Below are 20,055 nucleotides of genomic sequence, written 5' to 3'. Positions count from 1 at the left end.
AGTTGTAGCAAGTGTTCTATGAGCTACAGCCATCAGGTATCTGCTCTGATTTGCACGTCAGAAATTTGTGCCATCTAGTTTTTCAGAGAAGGCAAGAAGAGAATTGACAGTGTCATATAAATGAGTTGGAACTTGAATGAAATGTAAGTGCTTAGAAGTAAGGGAGCCACTGCTCAATTGAGGGTAAAATCAGAAAAAGTTTTTTTCAAGGTTGAGATATTTGATCTTAAAAAAAAAACTCTGTATTTTTCCACCTTTCTTGACATTGTTTATACCACACCAGAGAGGGGAAATGCCTTGGTGCATTGCATTTACAGCAAACCAGTACACCTGTGAAAGGCCAACTGCTCTCCTTCCAAGGTATAACCATTCTGTTTTTGTTTCCTCCCTCCACAATATGTGTATACATCAAGAAAGGAATTCAGAGAGCAGTGAATGTTGGAGATTCTTGAGCTGTGCAGGTTTCAATCTATTTGGATTCAGTGGAGAAATGTAAGCTTGGTAAGGTCATTTCTTGTTTGGTCACAGATTCTGGGCATTGCTGGCTAGGCTCGCATTTGCTGCCCATTCATAATTGCACATGTGCCATGGTGGGAATTGAACTTATGTCCCTCGAACATTTACTTACGATTCTGCCTTCAAGTCCAATAACATTGCCACTATGCCACCATCTTTAAAATTGTTAAAGAAGTCGATAGTTTTTTTTAGTCAAGCTGGTTCAGCAAGTGAATACGTGAGAACTTGGGACCGCCAATTTAAAATGTGAAAGCTGAATGAAGGCAAATATTTAGAAGTTTAGTTTTGTCAAAACGGGTTAGCTGTGAACAATGGAGATGTTTGTGAGTGCTGACTTAATGTAATTCTTTGTTGTGTTGCCATAGTCTTACCAGACCGTTGGGTTGGTTTTCATTAGAGAGTAGCGACCGGTGGTGATTTAACCTGAGGACCACTAGACCTTAGGTGATGGATGAGTTTCAGAAGGAGATAACCTCAAACCGGTGATGGGAATTGAACCCACGCTGTTGGCGTCACACTGCTCTGTAAACCAACAATCCAGCCAGTTAAGTTGTTGGCAATATTTTTAGAAGACGGAAGGTTTAAAAGATTTTTCTCACAATTAATATAAGTATAAGTGGAAATCTCCAGCAATTGTTTTACAAGACAAATCCCCATTGTTGTTATAAACCATCACATTATTCTGTTTATCTATGATTAATAGAACAAGATAAAAGAATTTCAAAATTTTCAAGTTTTAACTTTTAATTGTCAAGAGGATCAGTTCCTTGTTGATGAAATATAATTTTGTCTTTCTTACTGAGGGTGATAAAGATTAACAACGATCAATGCTGGTTTTAAAAAAAACAGCAATTTTCTGTGTTTTCCTCTTATGTGCATCATAATTAAATTTTTGTCCAATAAATTGAAAACAACAATAAAATGAATGATAAGATAGAATCCACTGTAAATGAATACATTTTAAAATTTGATTTTTCCTTGAAGTCAGTTCTTAATTCTAATGAATAAACTTAATTTCTATAGAATATTTTGTGTTATATTTGAGATTATTTCTTTCGGAATTTTAGTCACTTTCACTTCATTTAATCAAATAAAAAATATGCAGAATCTCATTTTAATTAGAAAGAAAATCAAAGTGAAACAAACTAATACAATTCATAACATGTGAATGGGGCAGTAGCCCTTGAGTAGATCTGAGAAATTTAAAGCCTGATAAGTGAACCCCAAATTGGATTCTTGTACACTACAAATGACACCTAACAAACATCGCTACAGACTTGTAAGAGTCCAGAACTGGGAAGGATTATAGTTGTTGTTTGAGAAGTGACTGTTTATACAGTGCTTTTCATGTTTTTATTTTCTCTTTTCAAATAGGAAACAAAATATGTCATTCATAAACCTGCCTGGGATGGTGCATTTGGATTTTAAAAAATTGTCAGCTTTTGTAGATGATTCAAAAGGATCCTTTGACACCAACGTCCCTGACAAAGATCCAGCAATGTACCGGAGTGGTGGTTTTTGGACCCATCAACTAAAGTAGTAACAGCGGAAGCACTGCTTGAAGATGAAAAAGATGACAGAAGTAGCTATAGCAGCCAGGGTGATCACACAAGCAGATGGGGTATGTGATAGACAATATCTTATGTAAAATTCACTGTCATCTGGCTATTTGTATGCAAGGCAGTAGTCAATGTACTGCACACATGTTATTTCTCACAGTTTTGGCTTTACGTGCCTTTTTTAAATTTAGCTGGCACATATGTAAAACATATGTCTTTCCATATTATCTTTTTGAATTGTATCTTTAGACTGAGGCAATTAAAAGCAGAAGCAAATTTGTTGTATTTGCCTTAAATTTTCTTGTGGATTGTTTTTCGAAAGTAACCATAAATCCATTACTAAATCCATATTTCCCACTTGGTCTTCTGAAGGCCTGTCTACCACTTAGCAAGGTCAATTCCCGACATTTAATTTTCAAAAATTGGATTTCCATCCTTGAGGAACAAGACTGGATGAATGATGGGACATGAGAGCTGATTGGGAAAATTGCAAGGAGCCAGTAGATTTTCTAACTGTGGGCAGCTATGTGGTGCTTTAGGCAACTACTGGTACTATGTTAAAGAGGTGGCCTAATGTATCTGTATCTATTGAAATCTGTTCAGGAGTCCACAAGTTTGCATAATCTGTGGAATGCAGCCAACAAAGTTTTATTTTGGCTAGAATGTTTTTTCTTTCTATTCTTCAATCAAATTGAGATATTGTATTCCAATATTGTAATAAACAATACAGGGAGATTGTGAGGGCTGCAGATGCTGGAGAAGTCAGAGTTGATAAAGTGTGGCACTGGAAAAAGCACGGCAGGTCAGGCAACATCTGAGCAGCAAGTGAGTCAACGTTTTGGACTTGACCCTTCATCAGGTCCTGATGAAGGGTCAAACCTAAAACATTGATTCTCTTGCTCCTCAGATGCTATCTGACCTGCTATGCTTTTTCCAGCAACAAACAACACAGGCAATTTTTCTCAAGTAATGCTGATTTAATACAGCTATGAGTCTTTGTGTTCTGTGTCAGCATGATGTTAGGACTAGCATGAAGTATTAAGATTCCAAAAATGAATATGATCAAAAATTTTAAGTTTGTCTAAAGACTCTGACCTAGATTTTGTTCTCAATAGAGAAGAAACTGCTTTTGGCCTTTAATTTAAGAATATTTGCCCAGAATCGGTTAGCAGATTTGTCATCAGGAATTTCTGCTAGTCCCGTGTGTCTTTCAGAGCAATGCCTTCTAGAGGAAATCCTTTGCACCTTTTGAATACTGCAAACACTACTGAAGTGCTTGAACCAATCAAATTCAAATATCATACTGAGATACGCACTGTAAATCAGGAAGTAAAAAGTTAGAAATGTTAATTACATTTTGATCATGCAGCAGAAGTGAAATGTATATTTTAAAAATACAAATGGGATGAGGGAACATACAGAAGAAATTAAATTGTGCATTTATTTATATCTACATTGTATTTTACCCAGGGATTGAGTCCCCACACTTGTAAAATTAATTCTTCAGGTCCTGAAAGACCATTCAGTAATAATTTATTACTTACATGCCATTAGAAATGCCCTACATCTAAATATTAGTATGAACATTTCCAGCTGCATTTAGTATGGAAGTATCTCAACATCATGCCATGGTGCTGAAATTTTTGAAGTCTATCAGCACAGACTGGAACAGTGTACCATATGGAGAAGCAGATATCTCTGAAAACAGCATCAGATCTTTCATGTTTAGTTGTGCATGTGTACCTGCCAGAGGTTGCCGTTTGATTTTCCCTGTAATAACAATGGAGCACTGATAATTTTATATTTATTGTTACAGCAAAAGCTGAATTGTTAATTTTCTTATTAATTTCTAATGTGTTGCGAATTTATTTCAATAAACCTTTCATATCACTGCTTTCACTTTCTAAAGCATGTTGAATGTAGGTCTCAAGTGGTCTTATCCATGAAGAATAAAGACTTTAACTGTATGTTCATTACATCTCCCTATTGTTCACAAATACTATTTCTGTTGGAAACCTTGAAGCAACTGGGGATATTATCTTTAGCACAAAGATTTGTGTCAATTTATTTCTGACCATAAATATTGCCTAAACTGAGCTGTCACCATGTTTTTCATCACCGTAAGTTTTAAAAACTTCCCTATTCACAGAAAAAACCTCCCCACAAGAAATAATCTCCAAAATAGAATTCTCATCAATCTTCAATGAATTCACCAGTTAACTCTAACAATAAACTTTAACACCTATTTTAAATACAACTTTGCATTTAAAAACACATACTTTACATCTTTAGGAAATCCAAAGCCTTGCATCCTTTAATCTCTCTTTTACATGTTGTGTAGATAAAGTGGAGAGCTAATTTTCACTCAGGTTCCCCAAACAAATGTGAGACAAATGACTAGTAACCTGCTTTTGATGGTATTGTTTGATGGACTAACATTGGTTGGCAAACTGGAAAACTGTTGTTCTTTGATAGGCTTTTGCAATATTTTATATCCACTTTAACAGGCAACTATGCCCTTGGTTTAACATCTCATCCAAAGGTCAACTTTTTAAATAAAGAAGTACTTTTTGAATATTGTGCTGCATGTCTAAGTCCAGGAGCCCCACATTATAGATAGTAGGTGACCTCATCAATGTTGGTGACTCTCCATCACCGACAATTCATACTTCATAGAAACATAAAAATATGAACCCGGATAGGTCATTTACCCCATTGAGCCTGTTTTGCCATTCAATTTGATCAAGACTGAATGTTTTTCTCTATTCTATACACCTGCTTTCTCCCCATACCCTTTGACACATTTAACTTTTCGAAGTTTACCGATATTCAGTGATTTTGGGGTATTCTGGGGTGGAGAATTCTGCAGGTTTACTACTTTCTGCATGAAGAAGTTTCTCTTCTCAGTCAGAAAAGGTCTATTGCATATCATGAGACCATGGACTATTGTTGTGGGCACATGTAATGTTAACTTCAGCTTCTCTCTTGCGTAGTCCATCCTCTTGTTTTCTATGTCTCAAGTCTGTGGTCTGAGTATAAGAATCGTAAAGTATTAGAACCTTTGAGCCCACACCTCAATCCACCCCTCTGCCCTATTCCTGCAACCTACATTTCTGCTGGCTAATCCACCTATCGTGTACATCACTGGACAGTATGGGCAATTTACACCTAACCTGCAGATCTTTGGACTATGAGAGGAAACTGAAGTATCTGGAGGAAACCCAAGCCGACACAGGGAGAATATTCAAACTCCACACAGACAGTCACCCGACGGTGGAATTGAACCGAAGTCCCTGGACCTGTGAAGTAGCAGTGCTAACCACTGAGCCCCTGTGACACCCATTAAGACTGTGATCCCTTTGCTAGTAACATTTGGACAAAATGGTAACTGCCAAAAATGAAAAGAAAGATGCATTAATCAGATGGAGAAAGAAAGGCATGAATTCATATTGAGCCTTTCATGACCTGTGGACCTCACAATAATTTACAGCCAGCAAAATAGTTGTTGAAGTTTAGTTCCTGTTATAATATAGCAAGTTCACTGTAATAAAAGCACCAAGGCAGCTATGAACCTAAACCAGGCAACAGAGAGAAAGTGGATGGTAGCAAAAATAAAAATGTAATTTAAGAATAAGATAAAAAGAAAATAGAAATCATACAAGTGTCAGGGACACAGTAAGACTTTTTAAAGATGAGGAAAATAACATTGAGGTGCTGGTACAATGAAGGCAGGCAAATGAAAGAGCAACTCTCCCAGAAGACACCAAATCTTTTTGACATATTGGCAACAGCAACTTAAATAATGCCTTTAAAATGTTGCTTCAAGATGCTTCACAGGAACATTACAAAACAAAAAGGATTGCTTGCTCACACCAACTATTTGGACGATCCAATGACTGTGCAAGCTCACTGCTGATTATTTCTGACTGTGTATACAATATTTTGCCAGTTTTCAAAAAAATTAACATCTTACTTTGTTTAAAACTTTATTTTTACTACAGCATGTACCCTTTAAATTAATGTTTTCATGTTTGGACTTTTGTTAGGTTTTTGTCACTTTTTAAAAAAATACATTTACAAGAGATATTGCTGCCAATGTGCATGCTCCTGTCAGAAGTACAGCCAAAACAAAATATGCCATTGAACTGCACAAAGAAATATTGTGTTTAGATGACCAAAAGCTTGATCTATAAAGTAAATTAGGAAGTGCCTGAAAGAGGAAGGTGAAGGAGAGAGATAGAAAAGTTTAGTAAGGGAATTAGAGAGCTTAGACAACTTAAGGTTCAAACCAAGCCAGTGGTGGATTGATTAAAATTGGGAGTGACAAGAGCCCAGAGTTAGATGAACATAGATATCTCAGAGTATTGTGGGACTGGAGATTAGAGAGATCAGGAGCCACAAGATCATGGAGGGGTTTGAATTCAAGGGTAAAAATTTAAAAATCAAGATGCTGTTTGAGTGGGAGCCAGTGTAGGCCAGCAGGAGTATGGGGGTAGGGATTGTTGGGTGGCTGGGTAGGGTAGGTGGGGAGGTGAGGGAGTTTGTATTAACTCAATATTTCTCAATGTTCAAAATCATTAAGAACATAATTTCAGACATAATAGGTCTCAATTTATTTAGTAGACTTCTGTCCAGCTGTTCAGATGTACTATCTATTGGACCTAAATGGGGATGAGATGGTTGCCTGAGGGGGATTTAATTATTCATTTCAGATTTCTTTTTATAGTTGAAATACTAAACAAAAATTACAGTTAAAACACTCAGCTTATAATTAATCATATTCATATCTTGAATTTCTCAGTGATAACATCTAATTTTAATTGAAGATTTAAAATATTTTGCTTAAGCAAATACTGTATTTCTGAAGTTTCTTTCAATAAAAACTTTGAAAAGGTGTCCACAAAATTGACAAGGCTAAGTTATATTATGTGACTGATTTCTTGGCAAGTGAAAATTGTTTGCTTAATTTTCGTGAAGATGTAGTGTGCCTCAGTTTATTTACTTTAGCAATGTATTGGGCCTTGCTTTTGTTTTAATTGGTATGACATATATTCAAGCAATTGATATTATCAATATAATACTGGAATGCAGTTCAGTGACTGAAATAATTCTTGCTCTGGCAGTTGAGTTGTTTTAGCAGTACCTAGGCTGTAATCTCACAGCAATCACTGAGCCATTAATTTAATACTTTCCACATTCTTACATGGTATCTTACCATGGATGATGAATTAAGTCTTCCAATCCAATCAGAAGTAACATAGAACATGTAAATTAAATAACTGGAGAAGTGAAAATTAACTACCTGACCTCTATTAACAAATAATGAATTGGTTTTGCTGAGAATGAATGTAAAACAAAATGCACAAACCTACCATATAGCGTAAAACATGTCTTGGAAAAGTGGATCACGTTTTAAACACTACAATTTGTCGAAAAATAAAATCATGCAGATATAATTTCTGCAAGGCCTACCAAACTCTGCCATAACTGGCAGATAATTGGTTGAAGCCCTGAAGAAATTGTGCCAGTGGTCATTTATGCACTTTTCTCATCCTTGCATTGATCATCCACAAGTTCTCGTGAGAGGTCAAAACAACAAAAGGCAGTGACTGGAGTCAGAATCAAAATGTATTAACCTGACACTAGTGAAATACCTGGGTGAGAGGAGCCCAAAATGTGCATTAACATTTTCAAATGAAGGTAACTGGTATCAGAATCGAAAACGTAAAGTCACAGGAAAAGTACATCTAATTATCTAAAATGATGTACAAGTACTCGATATTCATATACAGGCACTAACATCCCTCATCACAAAAAATACATTGTTTTGTATTAATTAAGACAAACATTCTGCTCATAAAACACAATGGCTAGAAAATTCTTTGAAATCTGAATCTGTCCCAATGATGTCTGACACTTCCAATTGAGGCAGCATGCAAACCTGCTCACTTAAATTACATTTTAAAAGAGAAGTACATTCTAGATGGAGGGAGATGGCAAAAATTGGAAGAGAATACAAGAAAGGAAGATGCGGAATGATGGGAGCCACAGGCAGGCTTATGGCTTTTCTGATGCTGCACTGGAGGCCTTAGTTGAGGATGTGCAGAAGGGGAATTATTTAATTGACTTTCAGGGCCCAGGAAACCCTCAACTGTCTGAAGGCATTGGGAGCCATAACCATGGCAGTACCTGGCATGATTGTTACCTCACTTTGATCTCCATGTGACCATGTCTCCGTAATGACTATAAAATCATAGCAATTAACCTCTATTTGTGTTGTTAATTAGTTTATTTTGATCTGAATACTGTGTACATTTGTAAAGACCAATTAATGTTGTCTTTTACCACTTTCCCTCCCTCGACTCTATTTGCTATCTTTTGTTTATGTTTATTCACTCTATCTCTTCCTGCCCTACTCTGGGTATCATTACCCAAGAAGTGGTGTAGAAATTAGGAAAGGTGGACTAATAATGAGCTGCAACACATGAAAATAATGTTAATACCACTTAATAGTAAGATTCTGAGCTCATCATTTAAAGCCTAACAGCAAAGTTGAAAAACGTTCTCAATGTCAAGATGCTGATCCTTTGATTCTTGCCATAGTTTCCCAACTATCTCACTATTACTCATGCCACATCTGGGAGAGACATTGCTTTATTCTTGTCAATAGAAGACATTTTTAAAAAAAAATTCTGAAATAATGGAAACCAAAGGTGGTGAAGTGGAGAGTTTGGGGAAATTATTATTCATAGACAAATAGTACAGTAATAATAAATGGTATTTCAAGGTTGACAAATCCCCTAGACCTGTTGACCTGTATCTTAGGGTTTTAAGAGAGAGAGTGAGATTTTAATTTGCAGAATTCCCTAGGTTTTAATCTTCCCCATGGATTCTTAAAATGTAAATATAACCCAACCATTCAAGGAAGGAGGGAGGAATACAATAAGGAACTAATTAGCCTGATATAAGAGATAGGGAAAATACTAGAATCTGTTAGGAACATTAAAGCAGAGAATTTGGAAAAGTATGTTATGGTCTCGAGTTAATATGGATTTATGAAAGAGAAATTGTTTTTCACAAACCTTTTGGCAGATTTTTTGAGATTGGAACAAGTCGTATAGTGATTTCGGATTTTCAAAAAGCATTTGATAAGGTGCCATGCAAAATTAGAGTTCATATGGTTGAAGATAAAACATTATCTGCATGTATTGATAATTGACTAATGAACAGAAAACACAGGATAGGAAGAATTGAATTAGTTTTGGTTTGGCAAGTTGTAACTCATGAAATGCGATGAGGATACATGCCTGGGGCTTGGATATTTACAGGGTATAATCAATGACTTGGATAAGGGGGTGTATCCAAGTTTGCTGAAGAAATATTAGATTCCCTGCAGTGCAGAAACAAGACTTTTGGCCCATCAAGTCCACACCAACCCTTCGAAGAGTAACCCACCCAGATCCATTTTCCTCTGAATGATGCACCTAACACTATGGGCAATTTAGCATGGCCAATTCACCTGACCTGCACATCTTTGGACTGTGGGAGGAAACCCATGCAGTTACAGAGAAATGTGCAAACTCCACACAGACAGTCATGCGAGGCTGGAATCAAACCTGGGTCCCTGATCCTGTGAGGCAGTAGTGCTAACCACTGAGCCACCATGCCACTCCATTTGGGGTAGTTATCACGGAATAAAAGTTGAGCATGGAGGCAAAGGGGGTTTGGAAGAGTAATTAAAAACAGGAATGTTCAAGAACTAAACATTACTCAACGTTTTAAAAAATCTTGAACGGGGAGAAAAGGGTTGGTTGTTTGGACTACATCCATCTCTTATCTGTTGAAGTGAATTCTGCTTGAACTATACAAGTCAAAACTAAAGAATGATATGGTGTTCAATTTAAATTGAAGAACGTGAGATAGGACAGACCTTACATCAAACTCAAAAACAGGTGGAATTTAGTTTACAATAGTAGCATAGTTTTTTTTTACAACAGAAGCTTACTAAAATTTGCAAAGTTTCTAAATAGACAATTTGTTCAGCTCAGCTCAGTTATATTTTAAACATGTTCATTGGGAGGAAGCAAGAATTTGTAAACCAATTTAGCAACACATATTTGTCCTATTTGATATCCCAATTTAAAAACATCAGCTGTGTGGTATATATTGAAATATAGTTAACATGACATATATGAACAGTTCTAACTACACAATGGCACTTAAATACAGTTTGTACATTTGATAGCACACTAGATCTACTTAGAGTACTACACAAATAATCTTGAAAAAAATCCTATTAAAACAAATACAACACAAACAGTAAATTCGGGAAAAATGTCTACATATCCGCAACCTAAGGTACATTTGAATTTGGATTCTTTGTCCCTTCTCGTGTAAGAGAAGTTCTATAGTACTTACAAGGTGAACTCTTAACCATTACAAACGAAGACCAATAATCTATATTAAGGGACACCATCATCACTTCTAAAGACAAACAAAGACAGTGCAAAACAGATATAAATTAAGGTTTTATGTTTCATGTTTTATGTGCCTTTTCATAAACATCAATACAACATGAGACATTCAAAATTTCTTGCATTCCTTTGCAACACTTATTCTGTTTCCCCAAGGCACCAAATCATGTTAGAAATTGACAAAATATTTGCCACACTACTGCAATGGGAAGAGGAGTTCACCATGTCACAACTTCAGGGAATCTGATATGTCAAGAGAGGATGGCATTAAATTGGAAAAGAAGTCCACTGTGGCCGGGTGGATCCCTTATCCCTAGGCTGCAAGTCGGTAGTTACCCTGTTGGATAGTTGGCGAGTCTCTGTTATTTCCTTGTTAGGTCGGAGAGTAAACTCTATGAAAGATACAAAAAGGTTTCAAAAGAATGGAGACAGGTAAAAATAGTGGACAAGAAGCTCACAAAAACCACAGTATAATGTGGGGAATTAAGTTATCCACTTGAGTAGGAGGAATGGACAAGTGGAATTCTTTTTTTAAATGGTCAGATTAGAAAATGTTGGTACTCTCAGGAACCTATGTGTCCTTGTTAATGTGCAGGTATAAAGCACTATTAGGAAAGTGTATATGTTAGCTTTTATTACAAAAAGAGTGAATATAAGTGTGAAAAAATATAACTACAATTGCATAGGGCTTGATCAGGCCAGACTCTGAATACTGGACACCGATTATGGCCTCCTTGCCCAAGGAAGGATGTATTTGCCTTCCAGAGAGTGCAACAGTGGCTTACTAGATTATTCCTGGAAGGAGCAAATTACCTTTTGAGAAAGATTGCTAAGATGTGGCCTGTATTGCCTAGAATTTAGAAAAATGAGTTGTGATCTCATAGACATAGCTTGGGGCATTTAAAAAAGGGAAAGCTAAGTGATGACCTAAGCAAAGCCTTTAAAATTATGAAAATTTTGATGAGATAGAGGTAGAGATGGTTCTACCTGTTGGGAACCCGACAGTAGGGGCTATTAATATAAAGGAATAGAATATACAGACAGGATAGATCAGTATGGTGCCTTGTATAGGGCATAAACACTAGCATATTAGGTTGAATAGTCTATTTTTTAGTTGTAAATTCTACAAAACAAAGTATTCCTAAGGGCTTGATTGAGTAGATACTGAGAGAATGTTTATCCTCACTCTGAAGTCTCGAACTAGGGTTCATGGTTGCTCGTTAGTGTGAGAATTTTGTTCACTTAGAGGTTTATAATCTTTGGAATTTTCTATCTCAAAAAACTCTGGATGCTCTGTCATTAATTATATTCAATATATCTGACTGTCTAGTAGATCTCATAAAAATGGATGATTGTTGTACTAGATTCGCATTTTTGCAATGAAAATATTTAATTATAATTTAAAAACCACTTCAGTCTTGTTTCTAGAAATTCTGTATATGATAATGCTGTGTGAGTTCAAAGATATTCTGCTGCACATGTATATTACAGTTTGATTATATGCGGTTTAATTGTTTATCTAGCTTCATTCATACTTTAAGCCTTTTTGATTAATGGTTTAAACTTTGAGTGAGAGTCGATGTGATGTTCTACTGTTTTTGTAGACTAAAAGTGAGATTTTATGGAAGCAGAAGATTAGTTCAATAGTTGTACAAGTTAGTGAAAAGGTTTTCTATGTGCTTGTCCAGATATACTGCTGAAAAAATGTGTGAAGTATCAAGCACCAGCAGACAGACTTTAAGAAATCATAAGTTAAAACTCACTACTCAAAGCACCCCAAGCTATGAGAGTCAAAATAAGCTTTAATACAAAGGTTGGAAAAGACCTAAAAGTGTACAATTATCATTGTCATCACAGAAGACGGTCAGTTTCCCTAATTTCCCAGGTATTAAATAATTGCTACTGAGTGCAATCAGGAAAAGAGAAAGCTGAGATCATAACTTATTTGCAGGTTTCTCCTTGACCTCACCACTGAGTTGAATTATTCTTGGTACCAAGAATATACTGTGAACTGGTCTGCATAGTATTAGGTGCATTTTCACTACCATATGCCAGTACTGCAAACTGTTTTGTATGGGAGAATAAATTTTCTGCAAAGGCAAGGATTGGATGTATCATCAGCAAATTGATGATAAAGGCATCTGCCGAGGACGTGAGGGTCTTGAGCCTCCTCCATTGCTACTCCCTCACCACCTGACGCCTATAGGAAGAATGCCTTATCTTCCGCCTCGGGAACCTTCAACCCCAGGGCATTAATGTGGACTTCACCAGATTCCTCATTTCCCCTCCCCCACCTTACCCCAGTTCCACCCTTCCAGTTCAGCTCTGCCCTCATGACCTGTCCAACCTGTCAATCTTCCTTCCCACCCATCCGCTCCACCCTCCTCTCCAACCTATCACCTTTACCCCCACTTCCATCCACCTTCAGCTACCTTCTCCCCAGCCCCAACCCCTCCCATTTATTTCTCCACCCCCGAGGCTCTCAGCCTCATTCCTGATGAAGGGCTCCAGCCCAAACGTTGATTTGCCTGCTCCTCGGATGTACTTTTCCAGGAACACACTCTCAACACTGATGATAAAGGCATTCTAGCCAAATTTATTAAATTAAACTGTATTTCATTGCATTCAATCTTGCAGCCATATTTTCTGGTTGTGACCCAGGAAGGCCTTATCTTAAACAGGGCACTTCTATGGAGGTTTTGTTTATTGGGCCAAGACTTATCCTTTTGACTGTCTAGCTACAAGATTATGGATGTTATTGAGACTTGAGCCCACAGAGCTTTGACGTTTTTCAAAATACTATGCAACAACTGTGTAATGAGGTTATATCCTTGATTCACATTATGGAAGTTGAAAGACATAGTTAATTGAGCATATTGGCTTTGTCATTATTCAGCTGATAAGATTGATCTGCAGCATGACACTTTCCTCTGCACACTGTCCCCAGAGTCATGTGTGAGATTCTCGCAAAATTGTCAAGAAGTACCAATGAAAGTGATGTTGCAAATTTCATGCTGTTTTAAAACAATCTGTATTTCTATCCTTGCTATCAAAATCAATAACCTACATTATACTCAATCTGGCACCTTCTTGCTTACTCGAATAATCCATCTGTATCTTTTTTCAGCTTCATTGTGTTCTTCTCACAGCTCATGTTCCCACCTAGCTTTGCATGGTCATCAAATTTAGATATATTAATAACTTAGTTGTAAGGTAATCCAGTGCTGAGACTTCAGTGCTGACCATTGCAGCAGTCCATCAGCTATAGCCTTCTAATTTGATAATGCCCTATTTATTCCAAGGAGAGCCGGTGGCACCAAGTTGCTTGTCTACCCATTCACCTTCACTCCCAACCCTGACCTGTTTTAAAATTGTGGTCCAGATCTTTATAATAGCAATTTGCTCTGAAGCAGTTTTCTCTGTTTGCATCACTAATTCATCTATTGTATTCTGAATGCTTCACACATTCAGATAAAGAACCTTTAAATGTTTTTACAATTATTTACATGGTCCTTATTCATTGATGCATCATTACCGTTAAACTGTTTGACCTCACTGGTCCCAACTGTTAAACTAAATCGCTGTGCCATTCCATTGTTAATACATTGATCTTCAGGTTTCTAAATATCTCCTCTTTTTTTAGAGCTCTATCTATAACCCTAGTTATTTAGTTCATCAACATAGCCCATTTTAAGTGGAATCCTTTGCAATTGGAACAACTTCAACTTTCCCAGCACTGATGCCAGTGCCCATAATTGCCCTTCCATTCCATATCATTCTTTGAGACACATACTTAATTCTCTAATCTTCTTAACCTTATGCCAATTGACATATAGCTCATGTAATATCCAGAGACTAAGATGGAAAATAAAAGCTTAGATTATGAAATTGCACAATGCTCACGTGAGTGTCAAGGATTAGCTTGATTCAGTATGTATATTTGTTTGTGTTGAGTGCTATTCAAAGCCTTTTTGTAGTGCTGTCTTAATGATGAAATATTAACTTCAGCTCTCTCTTCCTTTAGCTTGGATGGAAAACATGGGTACCTAGAAGTTAATCAAAGAAGATGAAAGAATTGGCTTAATGTCCTAGTCAACATTCTTGTCTCTCCTTTGCTACCAAAAAAGATTTATGATTTAGAGGTGCCGGTGTTGGACTGGGGTGGACAAAGTTAAAAATCACATAAACACCAGGTTATAGTCCAACAGGTTTATTTGGAAGCACTAGCTCTCGAAGTGCTGCTCCTTCATCAGGTAGTTGTGTAGCAGAATCATACGACACAGAATTTGTAGCAACAGGATTGCAGTGTCATGGAATGTAATATTAAACAAATTTAGCTTGAGTCTTTCGTCTTTTAGAATGATCATGCTGGAACTGAAACTAAGATGATCACTTGGCAGCACAGTGGCTAAATGGGTGACATGGTGACTTGGTGGTTAGCACTGCTGCCTCACAGCACCAGGGACCCAGGTTCGATTCCAGCTTTGGGTGACTGTCTATGGGGAGTTTGCACATTCTTCCCATGTCTGCGTGGCTTTCCTCTGGGTGCTCCAGTTTCCTCCCACAGTCCAGAGATGTGCAGGGTAGGTGAATTGGCCATGCTAGATTGCCCATATGTTCAGGGATGTGTAGGTTAGGTGCATTATTCAGGGGAAATGTAGAGTAATAGGATACAGGCATGGGTCTGGCTGAGATATCCTTCGGAGGATTATTGTGCACTTGGGCCAAATGGCCTGTTTCCACATTGTAGGGATTCTAAAAGATGAAAGACTCAAGCTAAATTTGTTCATTATTGCATTCCATGACACTGCAATCCTGTGCATGATTCAACCCCACAACCATCTGATGAAGAAGCAGAGCTTCAAAAGCTAATGCATCCAAATAAATCTATTGGACTATAATCTGGTGTTGTGTGATTTTTAAAAAAGATTTAGTAAATCAGCTGCTTTATGTTGAATTTTACTGCATATACAATTGCTGTCACACTCACTTATATGGAAATAGTACTTTATTATTTCTATGTGTAGCACTTTGAACATTGCTAAGAAAGAACATCAATGCAAGTATCTCTTTCTTTCTCAATTTGTGTCCAGCGGAAGTAATTTTGAAATTTTGCAAATTTAGTGCTATTCAGCAACGTATGGCAAATACTAATGTTCAGTTTTGAGCTTGGATTGATAATCATCAGTTCACAGGGAATGCTTCCTCTTTATATCCATATTATTCTTATTTTTCAAACATGCTGAACATATGAATTAAAAGGTTTAACAGGATATGCAAATTTGTGGTAAACTGTATAATAGAACTTTTTGATGTGCAACAGATGATTTGGGAATAAGATGCATTTGCTTTCATGCTTCTTGCTGTGTCTGTTCCTGTTCGAACTGTACTGCTGTGTTTCTGTTATAATCTATTTCAGAATCCACTGTCCAAACTATCCTGAAGGAAATCTCTTGTATAAACTGAACAAAGAAGAGACTTCTTGTTTCACAACCCAATTAAATAGCTTGCATTTGAAATGTTTGTCTGAACTAACTGATGTAGTCAATATGTCAAGTAGGAACTGGCAAGCCACATGCAAGGTAACTGTCCAAGGAGAGGATTTGGAACAATCTGATTTGCTTTGAAGTTTGTTAGAGGAAGTAAATGGAAATGTCCACTTAAATTATTTATGTAAGCTAATACAATAACTTTCTTAGTGTAGCCACTTCTTTATTCCCTGCAGGTCATCTGTCCATTTTGGTGCAGTGTAAAGGGCTTTGCATTCTCTTTAGTCACTGTGATTTCATTCATGTTGGAAATATGAAACTATCAAAATAAGTCAAATAAGTCATATGTTTGAACAGCTGCTATACTCTAACTTGATTAAGCTGCTAGTGACTATAATGAGAGCATGTGCCAAATAATACAGGATGTATACACTTTGCGACCATTGTATTTTGCAAGATGTAATCAGATGTTTATTCTGACAATTTCAACTATCTGTCAAAATGACTACCTATTAGTGGGAAACCCTGGCTGTTTGATATGGTTTGAACATATTTGATAGTTGGCTTGGAGAAAATGATGTATAAGGCCAGAGAAGAAAGATTTAAAAAGGACATGACGGGCAACTTTTTTACACAGAGAGTGGGTAGTGTGTGGAATTAACTGCCAGAGGAAATGGTAGATGAGATATAGTTACAACATTTAAAAGACCTTTGGATAAGTACATGAATTGGAAAACTTTGGAGGGATATGGGGCAAACACAGGCAGGTGGGAGTAGTTTAGTTTGGGAACGTGGTCAGCATAGACTAGTTGGTCTGAAGGGTTTGTTTCCATGCTGCATGACCTTATGGTAAGCTACCTCTTGAACCACTGCAGTTCATAAGAGGTAGGTACACCTATCTTTGAGGAAGGATTTCCAGGATCTTGATCCAACAACAGGGCAGCAGGAGTGAGGTAGTCCCAAGTCCAGATGGTGTGTAGCTTAGAAGAGAACTAGCAGCTGGTGGTTTTCCCCTGAAAATGATGCTGTAGAAATTGTGTTTGAAAAGTGCTAACCTTGGAGTCTTGATTAAGTTTTTGCATCATGTCTTGTAGATGGTGCTCACTACCACACTGAATTATAGTGGATGAAGTGAATGTTGAAGATTTAGAAGGGTTGTCCGTCAAGCAGACTATTTTATCCTGGATGGTGTCAAGGCTCTTGAGTATTATTACAGCAGCATTCACAGGCAAAAATGGACTATTCATCACATTCCTTACTTGTGCCTTAGAGATGATGGACAGGCTTTGATGAGTCAAGAGGAGAGTTCATGCAGTATTCTGACTTGTTCTTTTAACTACAGTATTTATATGGCTGATCCAGTTCAATTTCTGATCAATGGTAACTTCTGTGATGTTGATAGTAGGTGATTAGTAATGGTAAAGCCATTGAATCTGAAGATACATAAATGTTATGTGCATCGTGTCAGCCCGAATCCAAATGTTGTCCAAGTCTTGCTGCTTTTAAGCTTCAATATCTGAGGAGTCACAAATGGTACTGAGCATTATGCAATCATCAGTCGAGGGCAGTCACCCTCTTGTCCCCTCTTGAATTTAACTCTTTTGTCCATGTTTGACCAAAACTGTAATGGATTCAGGAGCTATGTACACCTGGTGGAACTTAAGCTGATTACCAGTGAGTAGGCGATTGTTGATTTAGTGCAGCATGATAGTACTGTTGAAGACTATCACTCTAATTATTCAGAGCAGACCAAAGGGCAGTAATTGGCCGGGTTGAATTTGTTATGCTTTTTGTGGTTAGGTCAAACCTGAATAGTTTTTCAGATTGTCAGGTAGATGCCAGTGTTGTAACTGGAACAGATTGGTTAGAAGCAGTTTTGGAACATAAATAATCAGTACTGTTACTGGAATGTTGTCAGGGCATAGCCGTTGCAGTATCCAATGCCTCAGCCACTTTTAGTAGCATGTTGAGTGAATCAAATTGACTGACAACTGACATCTGATAATGGGTACCTCAGGAGGAAACCAAGATGGGTCATCCACTTGGCTCTTCTGGCTGAATGTTGTCCAGCATTGAGGATGGGGTTTTTGTACAACCTCCTCCTCCAGTGAGTTATTTTATTGTACATTACCATTCATGGTTGCTTGTGGCAGGATCTGATGTGGTGGTTCTTGTATTGCTAACTGTATGTCACAAACTCATTAAAATGATGTACAGAATGTTTTGTGGGACATTTATTGGATTGTAAACAAAGACATTCGTTCATGTTGATTGTGTTTATCAACTACAGAGTTGGAATGCAATGTTATTTTATAGTATTATTTCAGTGTAATTATTACAATAATTTAGTAGAATTTATAATTTAAAAATTGGAAGCATATGCAGTGTGCTGTTTAATAGATTGAGAAAAGTTCATTTTAATAGTTAATTGATCATCTACAATAATGAAAATTATTTTCAACCATTTTCCTTGTCCGCCTCTAAAAGTTATATTAGCAAACCAATCCTTCCATAGTTCAATGAATTAGACACTCTTTGCAAGTGACTCTAGACTGATTAGTAGCAGAGTATTAACATAATTGAACAGGAAGGCTAGCTGAACCTTACTCTTCTTGACTGAAGGGCATTCATTGCTTGTTGTCCTTGCTTGAGCCTGTTGGAACTCGTTTCTGCATTTAAGGCTTCTTGTAAGTCAGGTAATAACTGAAATGCTGCTATAAACAACTATTCAATTCACTTAATCCTGATTGAAGAATGATTAGCTCAGAACTGAAACAAATTGAATGTCAGCTTTTAGGATACAATACACTGACCAACAAAAATGCCAGATTTTGTTATCCAAGGTCAGTTAGTTAGTTAGACTTGGTTTTGTACCCTTCAGCTGATATAATATGTGTCTTCTAAAAATGTGAGCTGGTTCCGGATTTCAATTTGAATCATTAGAATGTATTAATTAACAATAGAGGATTGAAAACATTTCAAAACAATCTGGTGTTTGGAGGTTGTCTACTTGAGAAGATTTAGAAAGATCTTTAAAAAAATCTTTCCAGATCATTATTCACAGGGAGGGAAACAGATATTTTTGATCAGTGTTAATAGAACACCCTATAGGGCATCTCCTTAACCAATGAGATTTAACGATTGTAAATTAAACATAGGATGGACTGAGAAAAGAGTATGAATTAGAGTGGGTGAATTCAGTGGCAAATCAAGTACAGAAAGGGAGGGAAATTGTGAGACAAAGAGATGAAAAGGACAAGTAAGAACAATGAATGTAAACTATAAAAATTGACATTTCTGAAGCCCCTTTCAAACATTCAAAACCTAAAGGATTGAGTCTCCACATTTGTAATATTTAATTTTCTGTTCCAGAGTTTTATTGAAAGTAATTAATAGTCATTATATTGATAAAAATGGGATTACACTATGCATTGGTTTAGTTTATATCTGCCATGCAAATAAAGCAAGTTCATACATTCAACACCTATCACTGGGGAGGCAGGTGACAAAATATACTATCCATGATACTAATGATTGATACGAATGCAACTGGAACAACTCTTTTAAGAATTTGCATTTACCTTCATTATTTTTTCTAATCATCATTTATACATAAGTAAAGGTGGCCGCTGTTTGCTTTAGTGTTAACAGCAAAATCTGGGCCTTTAAAGGTTGTGCTCACCTTAAGTCATTTCAATGTTTTAAAAATTCCAAATGATGCAAAAAGATTTGCAGTAATGCTAATATTTTTGGTTTTATAACCTGCTTTACTTTGATTAGTGCTGAAAATGTGTTGCTGGAAAAGCGCAGCAGGTCAGGCAGCATCCAAGGAACAGGAGAATCGACGTTTCGGGCATAAGCCCTTCTTCAGGAATGAGGAAAGTGTGTCCAGCAGGCTAAGATAAAAGGTAGGGAGGAGGGACTTGGGGGAGGGGCGTTGGAAATGCGATAGGTGGAAGGAGGTTAAGGTGAGGGTGATAGGCCGGAGTGGGGGTGGGGGTGGAGAGGTCAGGAAGA

General features: G+C 37.0%; 1 long non-coding RNA gene across 6 annotated transcripts in view; it reads left to right on the top strand.

Annotated features, from left to right (window-relative positions):
• LOC122558431 overlaps positions 1 to 20,055 on the top strand; it is a 357,678-nt gene that overhangs the window by 90,887 nt on the left and 246,736 nt on the right. The window contains exons 4-5 of one of the 6 annotated variants that reach the window (XR_006314133.1): positions 414 to 501; positions 1,891 to 2,872. The exons of 3 other annotated variants lie outside the window; for them this stretch is intronic. This is a non-coding gene — a long non-coding RNA (uncharacterized LOC122558431). Of the gene's footprint in view, positions 1 to 413; positions 502 to 1,890; positions 2,873 to 20,055 lie in introns of those variants that run through there. 2 more of the 6 variants (XR_006314132.1, XR_006314131.1) reach the window with 2 other exon arrangements.

The sequence above is a fragment of the Chiloscyllium plagiosum genome, chromosome 17 (assembly GCF_004010195.1).
Source record: "Chiloscyllium plagiosum isolate BGI_BamShark_2017 chromosome 17, ASM401019v2, whole genome shotgun sequence".
NCBI classification, from domain to species: Eukaryota; Metazoa; Chordata; class Chondrichthyes; order Orectolobiformes; family Hemiscylliidae; genus Chiloscyllium; species Chiloscyllium plagiosum.
This window is presented reverse-complemented; position numbering and strand designations above follow the sequence as displayed.